The following is a 7,028-nucleotide window of genomic DNA, read 5'->3' as shown; positions in this document are numbered from 1 at the left end:
CACCTCTGAACATCTCAAACACTGGAAAAAGTATGATGCGCAATTTGTAAAGGCCTCTGTCTCAGACTCCTCATGGAATTTATTGTACTTTTTATCTTAATGCTATTTTTCACATTTATTGATATCAATTTTGCAAAATGTACTCATATGTTCTGTCAGTGCGATGTGTGATTTAGAGTTATGGTCAATATTTGCATACCAAGATATTTGAACACCAATTTTTTTTTTTATATTGTAAAAGGAAAAATACGTTTTTCTTAAAGAGGATATAGGCTACATGTCTTAACTACTGAATGTTTTTGCAAATTTAGCTGGTATTGCAAGAAAGAAGATCGCTGTTTTGAAAAAGGTGTCCTACTTTATGGATGTCTGTATGTATGCTTATGCCCTCCAGGTCTACTGTATATTTTGTGGTACGCATTTGTGAACTTTGTAGCTTGTCTTCTTCTGATTGGAACTGTGTAGAGTTTATACTGCCAAAAAAACAACAACAAATCCCAAACTGTCTCATGTTTTGTGTCCAAAAAGTTCTAAAATTGCTGTAACCTTGAAGTAACACTTTAAAGGGATACTCCACTTTAAAATGAAAATTCTGTCATCATATACTCACCCTCATGTTGTTTCAAACCTGTATGAATTTCTTTGTTCTGCTGAACAGAAAGGAAGATATTTAGAAGAATGTCAGTAACCAGACAGTTTCTGGTCTCATTGACTTCCATAGTAGGAAAAAAATATACTATGGAAGTCAATGAGACCAGAAACTGTCTGGTTACTGATATTCTTCTAAATATCTTCCTTTCTGTTCAGCAGAAGAAAGAAATTCATACAGGTTTGAAACAACATGAGGGTGAGTATATGATGACAGAATTTTCATTTTAAAGCAAAGTGGAGTATCCCTTTAAATGGCTGAATCAATTGAGAATGTTAAACGTTGTTTCTCACCTTAACATTCATCTCGAGTTTCCCTTTGGAGTTTCAGTTTTTGTTCTTTACCTGTAATGACAGTTCATATTTAACAGGCTTTTATCTTTGCAGTCAGGTAAGTATATCATGCATGATCTTGTTAATCATTAAATTAACCCCCTCAAGAGATTTCTACACTCTAAAAAATGCTGGGTTATTTTTTAAACCCAAATGCTGGGTTGAGCATTTTGACTATGTTGCTGGGTTATTTTCTCAGGAATCAGCTGACAATGACCCAGCATTTGGGTTTGTTTTGGAAATTTTGACCCAGCGCTTACCTCCTCGCGAGTCGCGCGCGCCGCTTTTGTCCACACTGTTCAAATCACTATTCACTACGTCAACAGGAGGACGAGAGATTCAAGCAGGAGCGAGCATAAAGGTGAGCAACCCTGTTTTATTAAAACTATCCTAACGTTAAGTAACGTTAGTCAAAGAAGTCAGAAAGTCAACCAGAAGTTATGTTGAAATGAACTATGAATTTTTGACGACGGACCAAATGCTCTAGTCTAGATTTTGCGTCTGTCGAACTAGCGACCGTTATGCTAACGTTACGTTACACATAACATTCATTATTTTTACACGGTCTGTCATCAATTATTCCAATTATAACACGGTCACAATGTCTGAGTACAGTTGTTGGTGTCCGTTTTATCTCCAGAAATGTTGCGGGTTACTTGACTCGGCGGTGTTGGATGGATGCAGTGTAACGTCACTGGCTAGTGGCTGGATATGCTAAAGAAGCTGTAAGTCTAACGTTACCTATTATTTAACTGTTTTTGTTAGTCATTTTCGAAAGGTAGCTTTACATAAAATATTTTCTTATGCTGCAGTATGTTCTCTGTGTTTGGGTGCGTGCGCCTTAGTTCAATTTGGCTAAGCATTTCTGCAGAAAACAGTGATGTCATCGTCCAGCTCAGTACAATTCTTATCAAAAACTGTCTTTGTTCATTTGAAGTCAGTTCAGTGTTGCTTCAGTTACGTTCAGAAACTATGTGAAGATAATCAAAGTAGTTACTGAAGTACAATTTGGTCTTAAACCGGCTCTGAAAAAAAGTCATTCAGTTCAGTTCAGTTATCTTCTGATATTGTCAGTGCAATTAAATCAATAATATTGTTGAAAACTAAGTGCCCTTAACTAAGCAAGCCAGAGACAACAGTGGCAAGGAACCCACACTCCATCAGGTGACAGAATGGAGAGGAAAAAAAACCTTAGGAGGAACCAAGCTTATGTATTAAATAGCCTAATACAATTTATTATTTTGGTTTGTCATGCAATTTGGTTCACAATCATTAAAATAACTAACTATGATGATCATTGAATCGTGAATGAATAAAAAAAAAAAACTGTCAGGAAGAATAAACATTAACAACATTTATTTATTATTTTTACTTATCTTGAAACTGCAATCAAATAAGTCAATGGGCGCAATGCCCTCAGGCGATTGTTATACCGATAGACTAATACATTGGAATGAATAAAAAATATTCTATGAAATATCTACAGGTGATTTTATAAAATATTTTTTTAATTATCCACAAAATTAACATTTCTTCTGTTTACAGTCTTGTGAATTAACAATAGTTAATTAAGCTGTTAAAAATTATTTTTTAAGTAATGATTCAATAAAATGATTTATATATTTTTTTTTTAATTAACTGGAGCCAGCATAAAAATTAATTTTAAAAGCATTGTATAAGACATGCTAACTTTGTAAAGATATTACTAATCAGATGTTTCCTTCTTTTCTTTTACAGCAATGGACATTTTTGTTCAACAAAAACTCCTCAACTGGAATCTTGAGTGCCTCATTGAAAAATTGCTGGTAAATATGTGATGAACAATTTTGCATTTCAAATTCTCTTTCTTTGTAGGTAATCTTTTTTTCACAGTTGCATCCAGTGCCAACCCTAACCCTTAACAGAGTTTGCTACACCATTCACAATAAATAAGCTCAAAAACATGAATGGCCAATTTACATGTACAAGTACCAAAGTACAAGCACATGACAAGACTTAGCTCAGTACAATTCTTATCAATGTCAAACCATGTAGGGTGAATTTAAACCAGTTATATTGTAGGGCTGGCATAGGGTACCACTTCTGTGCTTAGTCGTTGTCAGTGTAATTTCATAGATAGCCTTGCTTGTTTGCCCCTTTCTTGGTTTAAGGCAGTGGTTCTCAAATGTCCTGGGACCCCCCATAATTTTGGATGTCTCCCTCATCAGACACACCCAATTTAAATTTTGCAGTCTGTACTAATGAGCTGAATCAGGTGTGTTAAATGAGGGAGAGATACAAAATATGCAGTGGTATGGGGTCCCCAGGACGGGTTTGAGAAGCACTGCTTTAAGGGATAGTTCACCTGAAAAGGAAAATTCTGTCGTCATTTACTCACCCTCATGTTATTACAAACATGAATGACTTTCTTCTCCTGAACACAAAAGAAGATATTTGAAAAAATGTTGGTAACAAAACAGTTAACAGTAGCCATTGACTTTTATAGTACTTTTTTCCTATTATGGAAATCAGTGGCTACCGTCAACTATCTTGTTACTGACATTCTTTAAAAAATCTTTTTGTGTTCAGCAGAAGAAAGAAACTTGTACAGGTTTGGAACAACGTAAGGGTGAGTAAATGAGGCGAGAAAATTTGACATGAGGGTGAGTAAATTTGCATTTTAAGGTGAACTATACCTTTAATAACACTAAATGTTTTCAGATTACCAGAGTACGTATTTAACTGTTATATATTTAAGCTAATTTCACTCATTCTAAGTTGACCTTAGTTAGAAATGCACTTTGCTTAATTTAAAAGCTGATGACCGAACAAATTCTAATTTGCCATTTTTCTATTCTTAGATTCCAAAGGCATACTAGCACTTACAATCCTGCCTGTCATTCTTCCCCCGCCTGTGTACAAGATTGGCCACAAAACCTTTCGGCCAACTATTCAAGAGGCAAGAACCTCATTCATTGATGTACAACCGGTAAGTAAAACAATAGGGGACAAAAAGAGCAGGCTCATTTCTTTACACCTGTTTGTAGGGCTGCATGATAAATCGTTTTAATCGTTTATGGTTATTGCTGCTTGGATCTGACACGCATTTCATTTTCTCACAACTCTTTAAAGCAGTGGTTCTCAACTCCAGTCCTCGTGACCCACTGCTCTGCACATTTTGTATGTCTCCCTTATTTAACACACCTGAATCAGCTCGTCAGGAGAGACTGAACTGATTTGAGTGTGTCAGATAAGAGAGACATACAAAATGTGCAGAGCAGCGGGTCCCGAGGACTGGAGTTGAGAACCACTGCTTTAAAGGATTAGTTCACCCCAAAATGAAAATTTCCTAATAATTTACTCACCCCAATGTCTTCCAAGATATCCATGTCTTTCTTTCTTCAGTGGAAGAGAAATTACGGTTTTTGAGGAAAACATTTGAGGATTATTCTACACAGAATGGACTTTAATGACAACCAACTATCCCAACATTCAAAGAAGGTTCAAATGTCCGTCTCAATGCAGCTTCAGAGTCTCTACCATTTAAGTCCATTCTGTGTAGAATTGAAATAAAATGTTTTCCTCAAAAAAACTTAATTTATTTTCCACTGAAGAAAGAAAGACATGGATATCTTGGATGGCATTGGGGTGAGTAAATGATGAGGAAATTTATATTTTGGGGTGAACTAATTCTTAATTTAAGACGGTATTTAACTAATTTAAGACTGATCTTATGAAAACCTAAGACACACTTTTAAATAATTATCTGTGTCTGATATTGTCTTTTCCTCATTTAGTCTGGAACCAACATGGTGCTTTACCTGGAAAGGCAGAGAGAAGCAAAGCCCTTCCCCTTTGTCTTGGAGCTTGGAATGGCTGGACAGTTTTTTGGTGAATGGGGAAACTCTGAAACAGTTGACTCAGTTTTTTTATTTTTTTATCTTTTTGTGAAGATAATTTTTAGCTAGGCTATTTTACAGTTTATAGGTATAGAGTTTCATGTTTTTATTTTGCTACACATGACTAAATGATTGCTTATTTAAAATGAATTGTAATGTATGTACTGTACTTACTGTTTATACGCAGAGTTTTTATGTGCCTCCCATTTTTGCTGCACAGGACTAAATGATTGCTTATTTAAGTGAATTGCAATGTATGTACTTATGTGTTTTTTATTGTATTCTTTGTGAAGAGAATCTTTAGCTATAGGCTATTTTACAGTTTATGAGTTTTGAATTTTGAGAATCTTACCATTTTATAATCTTTTAACATACCAACATTTTAGCACAAATGATTTTTGTGGGCCTCCGTTTATGTTGCAGATGTCTAACTGTTTTTTTAACATGAATGTATTTGATTATATTAATTTCCTGGAATAAACACTTTAATTGAATCAATAAACAGTAGTGTTATTATTGTTATTAATTATTATAATTTTTTTTAATCATTTTTTTATTATTATTATCTAAAATGAATAACCTGTAGCATGGGGGTTGTTTGACCCAGCACTGATTAAAAACAACCCAGCGGATGGGTTAATGTATAAAAACCCAACCTGCTGGGTCAAAATAACCCAGCATGTGTTCTGTCCAATATTTACCCAGCGCTGGGTTGTCAAATAACCCAAATTGGGTTGTTTTTAACCCAGCATTTTTTAGAGTGTACATGTAAAGACACCCATGTAAAGATACACGCTTCCGTAATTGAATGACATTTAACTACGATCATTACATTATGTAATCTGATAGGCGTGGGGTTTGGTTATTTCATCTTTGTGAGAATAAACTGTCGTATTTATTGATATGCAGCTATAGGAACCTTGCTGAGGATTGTGTTCACTTGCAATTGATTGTGGAGTGACATGATTAGAATGCTGCTAATCCTTGCTTCGTTTATAGTGCTAAAACAGATTTTATCTTGAATTGTCTTTGATTTGAGAATATGAAATTCAAGTTGTAGAACAAATCATGATAATCTCAAATTGCAGAAATGTCCACCACAGAGATTATTGTAAACCAAAAACCTAAACTAAACTCCCGAGAGAACACAGAGTTTGGAAAGGCCCAAACATTTTTTATTTATTTATTAAGCTACATTAAATAATTCAAACTCAAGATAATGTTTTATTTAATCATTCCTTTTGTAAGCCGCCATGAAATATGTTTGATAATGTACAGTGCGAGACAGTCATTAGCCTATAGAAAAATATTGAGCAGTAATGACTGGCTGACTGTATTATCACTTAAGATATGATCACATTAATGAAATTTTGCAGAAAAAAAAAAAAAAAAGTCAATTTCCTGTTGTTAATAGTGTAGTGATATTAAGTGCTGCTCACAGAATTCGGTGTCAAACTAAGCAGCAATTTGATGGTCAACGTGTGACCAACTTGTTGAACCCATTGTGAAATCTGTGTTGGGAAATATGTTGAACTCATGCAAAATTCACAATAAAGAGGATTCCTTTTGAAATTACTTGATTTTGCCCACGGAAATGTACAGAACAATGGTAAATGTGACAGCACCTTTACTTTAGCTGCCAGAATGGTGGTGGTCTCATGTCTTTATTTTACAATGTTTGTCCCATTTTGCATATTATGCAATATACTATGCCATTTTGTAGAAGTGTGAGTAGTTTATTCACACTGAAAAAGACAGGTGTAGTGCACTAAAAGTTCCTTGATGATGTACGAGATGAATTGTAAATACACACCCTCAAGATAGTTATGTTTTAAAATAGTGAGCTTCCTATACTAGACAGAGTATGGACAGCTGACACAGCCAATATGTGTCAAACCTTCACCTACAGCCTTGTTCATCCTTGTCTTGGCAAGGTACTGAAATTCCTCCTGTGTTGAAATTTGCATGTAAGGGGATCATTTATAAATAGTAGTCATACATACTAGACAGCCAGACCCTTAGGTGTGATTAACTTTATTTGCCTGTGCTGTCCACTTGAGTTTGGGGAATGAGACAGATATACGAAGCATCTACGGATCCCTCTTAAATCCCTCATCATTGATTCTGACAGCTCATTCACCCGCCAATCCATCAGCATAAACAAATGCA

General features: G+C 34.9%; 1 long non-coding RNA gene across 2 annotated transcripts; it reads left to right on the top strand.

Annotated features, from left to right (window-relative positions):
- Positions 1–856: 856 nt before the first annotated feature.
- LOC311276465 lies at positions 857–5,355 on the top strand. 2 transcript variants are annotated; one of them, XR_014625066.1, is made up of 5 exons: positions 857–1,342; positions 1,622–1,706; positions 2,719–2,786; positions 3,822–3,949; positions 4,758–5,355. It is a non-coding gene; the product is annotated as an uncharacterized lncRNA (long non-coding RNA). The 2 variants fall into 2 exon arrangements; XR_014625067.1 differs by lacking the exon at positions 857–1,342 and having other exon boundaries at positions 1,421–1,706.
- The last annotated feature ends 1,673 nt before the right edge of the window (positions 5,356–7,028 follow it).

Source organism: Rutilus rutilus (genome assembly GCF_951802725.1).
Source record: "Rutilus rutilus genome assembly, chromosome: 17".
In the NCBI taxonomy this organism is placed as follows: domain Eukaryota; kingdom Metazoa; phylum Chordata; class Actinopteri; order Cypriniformes; family Leuciscidae; genus Rutilus; species Rutilus rutilus.
This window is presented reverse-complemented; position numbering and strand designations above follow the sequence as displayed.